At 41.1% G+C, this 9,071-nt stretch overlaps 1 pseudogene across 1 annotated transcript in view; it reads right to left on the bottom strand.

Annotated features, from left to right (window-relative positions):
• The window catches only part of LOC111534254, a 73,667-nt pseudogene continuing 64,596 nt past the window's right edge, over positions 1–9,071 (bottom strand). The window contains exons 6-11 of the transcript XR_003309940.1: positions 8,900–8,966; positions 8,573–8,702; positions 1,103–1,236; positions 944–1,008; positions 647–729; positions 1–239 (exon numbers count right to left, since the gene is read on the bottom strand). The product of XR_003309940.1 is annotated as a cytochrome P450 4F11-like (transcript). The remainder of the gene's footprint in view (positions 240–646; positions 730–943; positions 1,009–1,102; positions 1,237–8,572; positions 8,703–8,899; positions 8,967–9,071) is intronic.

Raw genomic sequence — 9,071 nt, 5'->3', positions numbered from 1 at the left:
AGAGGTGTCAGCATAGTTTTATTCCTGGGAATCTACAAAGGTGGGTGGATGGGTAGGACAGTCACTGTGAGTTCACACCCAGGGGCTCCACCCGCAGCCAAAGTCCACCCTCTGCACGCAATATCAGCTCCGGCTTCCTGCCGGGCTTAAGGTGGGTCGGCAGGATGCGGAAGCGCAGCAGCGTGAGTGCCAGGACCACCTTCATCTCAGCCATGGCGAACGCCTGCCCAATGCAGTTTCTGGGGGCGAAAGTGAGGGAATCTGACTGGGCCCATGACCCCCATCCCAGCCCCATCATGCTTAGAACCTGGCCTGGGACCCCGAATCGCACCCAGATCGGCTTGAGGAGCAGAAAGAGGGGCTAAGTGTCCATAGGACTCCCATGTGTGCTTGCATATCCCCCAAACCTGGCCCAGGTTCCCACCTCCTCTTCAGATCAGCAGATGAAGGAGGGGACTCTGAGCACACCGCAGACCCCTCTAGGACCTACCCAACCCCATTCTGTGAACTATTGCCCATTAACTCCTGAGGAAGGGAGGGAAGGAGAGCTGGAACTGGGACAGTCTGTAACTTCCCCCTTTTGTGACCCCTGCACCCATCTCTGCCTCATCAGGCCATCTCTGCATCAGACTCAGGCCATCCTTACCTGGGCCCTGCCGAGAAGGGAATAAAAGCCAGAGGTGACCTCTCCTTGATGTTCTCTTGGTAGAAGCGGAAGGGGTTGTAGACCTGCAGGTGAGACCAAGAAGGCTTGCTGGTTGGGGTCTCCCAGCTGGATGGATTCTCCCAGTTTTCTCCAAGACCGCCAGCCTTGGAGAGACATTTTGGCAGATGTGTCTCCATTGAGAGGAAGTCATGTTGGATTTTCCTGGTCAAAACCCTGTCACCTCCTCTAGGAACCTTGGAACGGATCCCTAAAAGGGTGGGGTGAGGGAGGCAGTACCTCAGGGTCTGGCCACACATTTGGGTTGTGATGGATCCCAAAAATACTGATGATGCAGATAATGCCTGTGTGAGAGAAGAGGGCAGTCAGGACAAGGCCCCCCTGCCTGAAGGCCTCTCTTGCTACACAGGAGGCTCCTCTCCATGAGGCTGTGAGCACCTTTAGGGATGATCCGGCCGTCTGGGAGCACAATGTCTTGGGTGCAGCATCGGGAGATGGCAGGAACTGGGGGATGCAGCCGCAGGCTCTCCTTAATGCACATGGTCAGGAAGGGCAGCTGGGCCAAGTCATCCCTAAGAAAACACCCCAGCCCCAATCGTTATCAAGTGAGCAAAGACACAGTTCTCCAGCTTCTCTGTTTCCAAGCGAGACTTTTTATCCCTATCACAAAATAAATTCAACACGAATGAAATACTGGATAATTTAAAAAGCAGAGCAAAATTAGAAAAGCAGAGAATTAGAAAAGTACTGGAAAAAAATGGTGCCAATTTCTTAAAGATTATTCTGAGGAAAACACAACACCCTGAAGCCAGCTATAAAAAAAAAAGTTTGGGCCGGGCACGGTGGCTCCTGCCTGTAATCCCAGCACTTTGGGAGGCCGAGGTGAGCGGATCATGAGGTCAGGAGATCGAGACCATCCTGGCTAACATGTTGAAATCCTGTCTCTACTAAAAATACAAAAAAATTAGCCAGGCGTGGTGGCGGGCACCTGTAGTCCCAGCTACTCGGGAAGCTGAGGCAGGAGAATGGTGTGAACCCCGGAGGCGGAGCTTGCATAAAAGTAAATATCCTTTATGGCAAGAAAGCAAACACAAAATGCAAGTGAATAAGAAACAAAATACCCAGATCTAGTGTTTTGTTCTTATTCATCATTGTACTAGAGATAGTAGCAAATGCAATTAGACGAGAAAAAAAAAAAAGAGAGGAATGCAATTTGAAATGTGGCAGTAAATGTATCATTTTGGCAGATGGTGCTTTTATACTTAGAAAAACAGAACACTTCACTGGAAAACTTTTACAAACATTTAAGATCCAGTAAGAAAGCTGAATTCTTTGCTCAATCTTTCTTCTTTTTCTGTGGCTGTTTAAAATTTTAATACACTGTACACTTAAGTGGTTCAAAATTTGAAAACTATAAAACATCATCTACCCCTATGGCCCAATGTCACCTGCTTCTTCTCCTCACAGGTTGCCTAAGTTATTATCAGTTTTATGTATCTTTCTAGAGCTAATTTTTGGCATCTTAAAAATATGGTTACATCATATACTATATACATATTCCATATCTTTTCTCATTTAACAGTATGTCAGTCTTTTCTTGTCTAGCTCCTGGGACTTGTATCAAAATCGGGTTATCTCTACTCTGAAGCTATAAAATACTTTTCCAATGGTTTCTTCTAGAGCTTTTAACAGCCTTTAAAAAAACTATATACTTGAATAATCTGAACATTGTCTTATTATAAGACATGGCAACCAGATTGAGTTGATTTTTTTTCAGGAAACTTCCCAGTTGTCCTAAGAGCTTTTACCTAATGATCTATATTTTTTTCTCTTGATACAAAATACCATATTTATCATGTACTATGTTCATTGGGAACTAAATTTATATGTACAAATTATTAGTTTTCCCATGTAGAAATAACAAGCAGCTGGAAAAAGATAAAAGATAAGATATTAATTAAATTAATAATAATATAAAATATCTGAATAAAATTTAACAAGAGACATAAAGTCTCTGTATTTCAAATGAATTTATACATTTCCCTCAATCTGAATAAAAGGTACACTTCACCATAGCAACAGAATATGTAAGGATTGATCTAGCAAAACATGCATATGATATCTAAGCAAGTATTTTAATATCTATTAAAAGCTTAAATATTATTTGAATACATTAATAACCATTTTACTATGACAAACCATGGGTCAATATTATGATGTTACCTGAAGTTACTTGATAAGATATATCAAGTCAAATGAGAGAATATATTCAGTGCAAATGATAATCTAATTTTTAGGAACTTGATGAAGTTACTCTGAACTTTTTTGGGAAGAAAAAATTATGAACAGCTAAGTCAATCTGAAAATAAAATATTAGAGAAGAGAAAGTTGGCTTAGGCAAAGAATGCATGACTAAGACCTCAAAAGCAAATGCCACAAAAACAAAAATAAAGAAATCAGTCCTAATTAAACTAAAAAGCTTCTGCACAACAAAAGAAACAATCAGCAGAGTAAACAGACAACCCACATAGTGGAAGAAAATATTTGCAAATTATGCATCCGACAAAGGGACTAGTATCAACAATCTACAAGGAACTCAAACAAATCAGCAAGCAAAAAACCAAATAACCCCATCAAAAAGTAGGCAAAGACATGAATAGGCATTTCTCAAAAGAAAATGTACAGTGAACAAACATATTTAAAAATGCTCATCACTAATCATCAGGGAAATACAAATTAAAACCACAATGAGATACCCCCTACTTCTGCAAGAATAACCATAATTAAAAAGTCAAAAAACAATAGATGTTAGTGTGGATGTGGTGAAAAGGGAACACTTTTACATTGCTGGTGCAAATGTAAATTAGTACGATCTCTGTGGAAAGCAGTAAGGAGATTCCTTAGAGAACTAAATGTAGATCTACCATTCCATCCAACACTCTCACTACTAGGTATCTACCCAAAGGAAAAGAAGGCATTATATGAAAAAGACACATACGCATGCATGCTTATAGTAGCACCATTCACAATTGCAAGGATATGGAACCAATCTAAGTGCCCACTGACAAACGAGTGGATGAAGAAAATGTGGCATACATACATCATCACTCAGCCATAAAAAGGAATGTAACCATGTCTTTTGCAACAACTTGAATGGAACTGGAGACCATTATTCTAAGTGAAATAACTCAGGAATGAAAAAACAAATATCATACAGTCTCACTTACAAGTGGAAACTATGCTGAGGATGCAAAAAGATACAGAGTGACATGATGGACTTTGGGGACTCAGGGAGGGAGGTTGGGAGGGAGGCAAGGGATAAAAGGTTCCATATTGGGTACACTGTACACTGCTTAGGAGACAAGTGCACTAGAATCTCAGAGCTCACCACTAAAGAATTCATTCTTGTAACCAAAAACCACCTGTACCCGCCCCCCCAAATTATTGAAATAAAAGCAGAAGAGAAAGTCACTCTACCAGATACTAAGACCTATTACTGAGGTATAGTGATAAATGTATCATGGCAAAGCTGCAAGAACAGGAAAACAGACCAAAGAACAGAATAGGGAGCTCAGAGACAGATATGTGAAAAAGTGAAACTTCACATCTGATAAAGGAAGCCCCACAAAACCCTGGGAAATGGCTGGATAATACAGCTACAAAAGAAAATGTGGACAAAATTGGCTTCATATAAACTACCCAAAACTGTCCCCAAGAAGTCAAAAGGCAAAAAGTGACAGAAAAAACGATTAACTTTAATACATATTCTCATAAGTAAATATGAGAAAATAACCCAAAAGAAAACAGCAAACAATGTAAGATGACTTCTTCCATAAAAAGAAAAAAAAAAATGGCGAAAGATGTCCTATCCCACTCTTATTTAAGGAAATGTTCACTAAAAGAAGAAATAGGCAGACTGACAAAAATTTAGTGTGATGAGTCCTCAAAGATCTAGGGGCAGAAATGTCATTTGACCCAGAAATCCCATTACTGGGTATATATCCAAAGAAATATAAATCATTCTGTTATAAAGATACATGCATGCATATGTTCATTGCAGCACTATTCAGAATAGTGAAGACATGAATCAACCCAAATGCCCATCAATGATAACTGAGATAAAGAAAATGCAGTTCATATACACCATGGAATACTAGGCAACCGTAAAAATGAACAAGATCATGTCCTTTGCAGGAACATGGATGAAGCTGGAAGCCATTATTCTCAGCAAACTAATGCAGGAACAGAAAACCAAACACCACATGTCCTCACTTATAGGTGGGAGCTGAACAAGGAAAATGCATGGCCACATGGTGGGGAACAACACACACTGGGGCCTGTCAGGGGGAGGGGTTGGGGAAGGGATAGCATCAGGAAGAATAGCTAAAGGATGCTGGGCTTAATACCAAGGTGATGGGTTGATAGGTGCAGCAAACCACCATGGCACACGTTTACCTATGTAACCAACCCGCATAGCCAGAAACTTAAAAATTGAAAAAAAATTAATAATAATGTAATACTCTTGGTGAAGTTATGGGAAAGCTGGTGCCATCATACTCAGCTAGTAGGAATGGATTTTTTTATCATTATTAAAATTGTAGAATTACACTTTTGGGAATTTGTCCTGCAGAGATATTCACACAAATAAGCTATGGTCACTGTACGCACATGCCGACTGCAACAGGTTTAATTTAGCAAAAGTCGGAAACAAGCTAAATATACATGGTGGGAAGATGTTTAGATAAACATCCACACAGCAGAACACTAGTACCATAGAATACAATGCAACTACAAAAAAGGAGGAAATAGGTCACTAGCTGTGTCACACAATGCAAGCTGGAAGGTAAACCAGTACAGAGATTCTGGAAGGCAAATTGGCCATATCTACAATAATTGGAAAGATTCACACAAGCGCTTTCAACAAAGATGTGAAACAAATAAAATATGGAATGTTATGCCATACTAAAAAAAACAGCTGTTAAGACACACTATTGAGAGGCAAAAACAAGCCACAAAATGCATATATGTAAATAGCAAGGGGCAAAATACATAGTATATATATATGGAAACATATATTTCTATGTATATGGAAATATATATACATTTTATTGACTCCTAATTATTAAATTAAATATATTAATAAATTTAATATATATTAAAATATATCCATATGTATATATTTAATTGACTCCTATTTATGTCAATAAAATACATAGCATATATATGGAAATAGATGATAGAGATAGATCGATGGATGGATAGATAGACAGGAAGGATGAATAGATAGGATAAATAAATGGATGGATGGATGGATGGATGGATGGATGGATGGATGGATGGATGGATGAACATATGGACAGATGTATAGATAGATAGATAGATAGATAGATAGATAGATAGATAGATAGATAGATAGATAGATAGATAAGCAGACAGTTAGATGGCAAATTGATGTCTCAAGAGACCCCTTTAGGGAAAGGGAGGATAGTAGGTGGGGTGGCATGAATGTCAAGGATAAACCCTGTCTTATCTGTAATGTCTCATTGAGTCCAAGAAGAATCTGTTCTCATCATTGTTTTTGTAAATCAACGCTCATTTTCCATGTATAAATGCAAAATAGAATGGTATTCAGCCTTTAAAAAGAAAAGAATCTTTTCGTTGGTGACAACATGGATGATTCTGAAGGACATTATGCTAAGTGAAATAAGCCAGGCACAAGAAGACAAATAGCAAATGATCTCAATTATCTGTGAGAGCTAAAATAGGTAACACAGAAGTCATAGAAACAGAGAAGAAAATGGTGGTTGCCAGAGGAGAGAGGAAGAAAGAACAGGAAGATGTTGGTCAAAGGGTACAAGTTTCCATTAGACAGGACGAATAAGTTTTCAGATCTATTATATGCATGGTGACTACAGTTAATAATAATACAATATGTTTTTCAAAATGGCCAAAAGAGAAAATTTCAAATGTTCTCACTGCTGAAATAATAAGTATATGAGGTAATGGATATGACCATTAGGTTGATTTAATCATTCTGCATTGCGTACATCATAACGTCACAGTGTGCCTTATAAATATATATAATCAAAATTTGTCAATTAAAAATAAAGACAAATTGAAAAACAAACTCATTTTCCAAAACTCATATTTTGAGAAAAACAGAAGATCTTAAAGATACATAGTTAGTGTGCAGACCTGTGTCTATTTTATGTACTCCTACTCATATAGAAAAAGAGAATGTGCGTTCATATACAGTGGGCACCAGGATAGCCATTTTCTAGAAGGGCACACAGAAAACCATTGATGATGGGAACCGCCAGCGTGAGGCTTAAGAAGGTAGCTCATTTTTCATCAAAATTTTTGGACACTTTTTTTTTTAACAATGTGTAGTTTTGCTTGAAATCTTGGTTTTAAAAGCATAAAAATGTTTCTCCACCTCACAGGACTGCTGTGCTGAGCAAAGGCTTGGACGTAAGGGCGCTACCTTCAAAAGACTTGTCCAGCTCAATGTCTCCTCTCCATCCCCAGCTCCTCGCCTGGCTCAGACCTCAGAATGTCCTCCCTCGGACTTCATTCTACAACTGGTCCTCTCCAGTATGCCCTCTACACTAGCCCTAAAAAGATTGGTCTACTATCTGTCCCTTCCCATGGACCTTGAGTTAAAATTGAAGTTCTTCACATTTTTCCCATGTATTCTACACCCGGGCTCTGCTGCCATCTCCAGGTTCATCATCTCATCATGACTCAGTTTCTCCCTCTCTATCCATCTCTCTGTTTCTTTCTGTCTTCCCTCTCTCTTTCTTTCTCTCTCACTTTCCTTCTGTCTCCATTCTCTCTTTATGACCTTCTCCCTCCCCCTGTACACAAGCCACTTCTCTTTTTCCCTCTTTTCTTTCTCTTCTTTCCCTTCTCTCTCTCTCTTTCTCTTGGTCTCTCTCTCGGTCTCTTTCTCTCTCTCTCTCTCTTTCTCTCTCTCCTGCTCTCCTTCCCTCCCTCTCTCCTCCCTCAACCTTGGCCCAGGCTGTCTTCTTGACCTAGGGCACTGCTGCATCCAAATATCGACTGATCATTATTAAGGGTCTCAACCAAGACACCTCACTTTTATTTTCATGTCTTCATATTTTTTAGAGAAAGATTCTCGTTATATGGTCCAGGCTCATCTTGAAGTACTGACCTCAAGTGATCCTCCCACCTCAGCCTCCTGAGTGGCTGGGATTACAGGTTCAGCCACTGTGCCTGGTTGAGACACTTTCTGTACCGCCAGTCATGCTTCTCTTGCTCTGAACCTCATCCCTGCCCGTCTGTGCTGGGAGTTTCCTGTACTGGGACTGTTCCCCCACCAAGTTGGGAGCACGGGGAAAACAGATCACAGGGCTGGATCCTTTCAAGGTCTCCAGAGTACTGAAAGGTGCTAGAAACAAAACTGGGAATGGGAATGCAGTGTGGGAGTGTTTGCTGAATGAAGACTGGATGGATGAACGATGTAGGTGTTCTGGACAGGAATGAATTACTTCTACCCTCAGGTCTCCCTTAGAAATCCCTGGACTGCACAACAGGATTGAAATAGGGTACGGAAGAGCAAACATTCAGAAAGTGAAGATGTTTGGAAAAAGTACGATAATTCAGTGAAAAGAGGAGGTGGCAGAGAAATTCATTTGCTGAACACATGCTAAGTGGCTTCATCTGCCTTTATATACTGTCACCAATTCTCCCAGCAGCCCGGGTCCCAAAAGCCTGCAAACCATCCCCTGCTGGCCGGGCTGGGTATTAAGCCCTGTCTCTGAGATTTGCACTGATTCCCACTAAGAGATAATGGAAGAATTGACAAAAAGCAACTCCCTCTCCCCACCCACCTGAGGAGCAGAACCAATGAGAAAAGATCAAGAACAGGCCAGCACCTGCACTCACCATTCAATCTCAACAGGCTCACGGTCCTTCAGAAGCTCTCGCACTTCTTGCCGGCAGCGTTCCTGGTATTCTGGGTGCTGTGCGAGGTGATGTAGGACCCAGGAGAGACCACTGGCTGTGGTGTCATGGCCTGAGGGGCAGCCAAGCAAAACGGGATTTCTGGGCTGCTTCAGCACCAGAGGGTGGACAGCACCTATACACTGAGGCTCTTGGGAGAATGTAGGGAGCGGGAGGATGGGCAGAATGGAGTGATCCAGGGTCCACCCACCACGTCGCTGGGATGGAGAGGCCCCTGTCCCCACTGTAGTCCCACACTGAGACCCTCACCCTCAAACATGAAGGTGTCAGCTTCCGCTCTTATGTCCTCATCAGACAACTCCTTCCCATCTTCATCCTGGAGAGAAGGCAAGACAATACCCCTGCCCCAAATCACACCAGCTCTGGGGGCTCTTGAGTCAAACCTAAAACAATTTCTGAAGATCCATCCTCCTTCCAGAAA

The sequence above is a fragment of the Piliocolobus tephrosceles genome, chromosome 21, assembly GCF_002776525.5.
Source record: "Piliocolobus tephrosceles isolate RC106 chromosome 21, ASM277652v3, whole genome shotgun sequence".
NCBI classification, from domain to species: domain Eukaryota; kingdom Metazoa; phylum Chordata; class Mammalia; order Primates; family Cercopithecidae; genus Piliocolobus; species Piliocolobus tephrosceles.
Note: the sequence above shows the minus strand (reverse complement) of the source record. Positions and strands in the feature narration are given on the sequence as shown.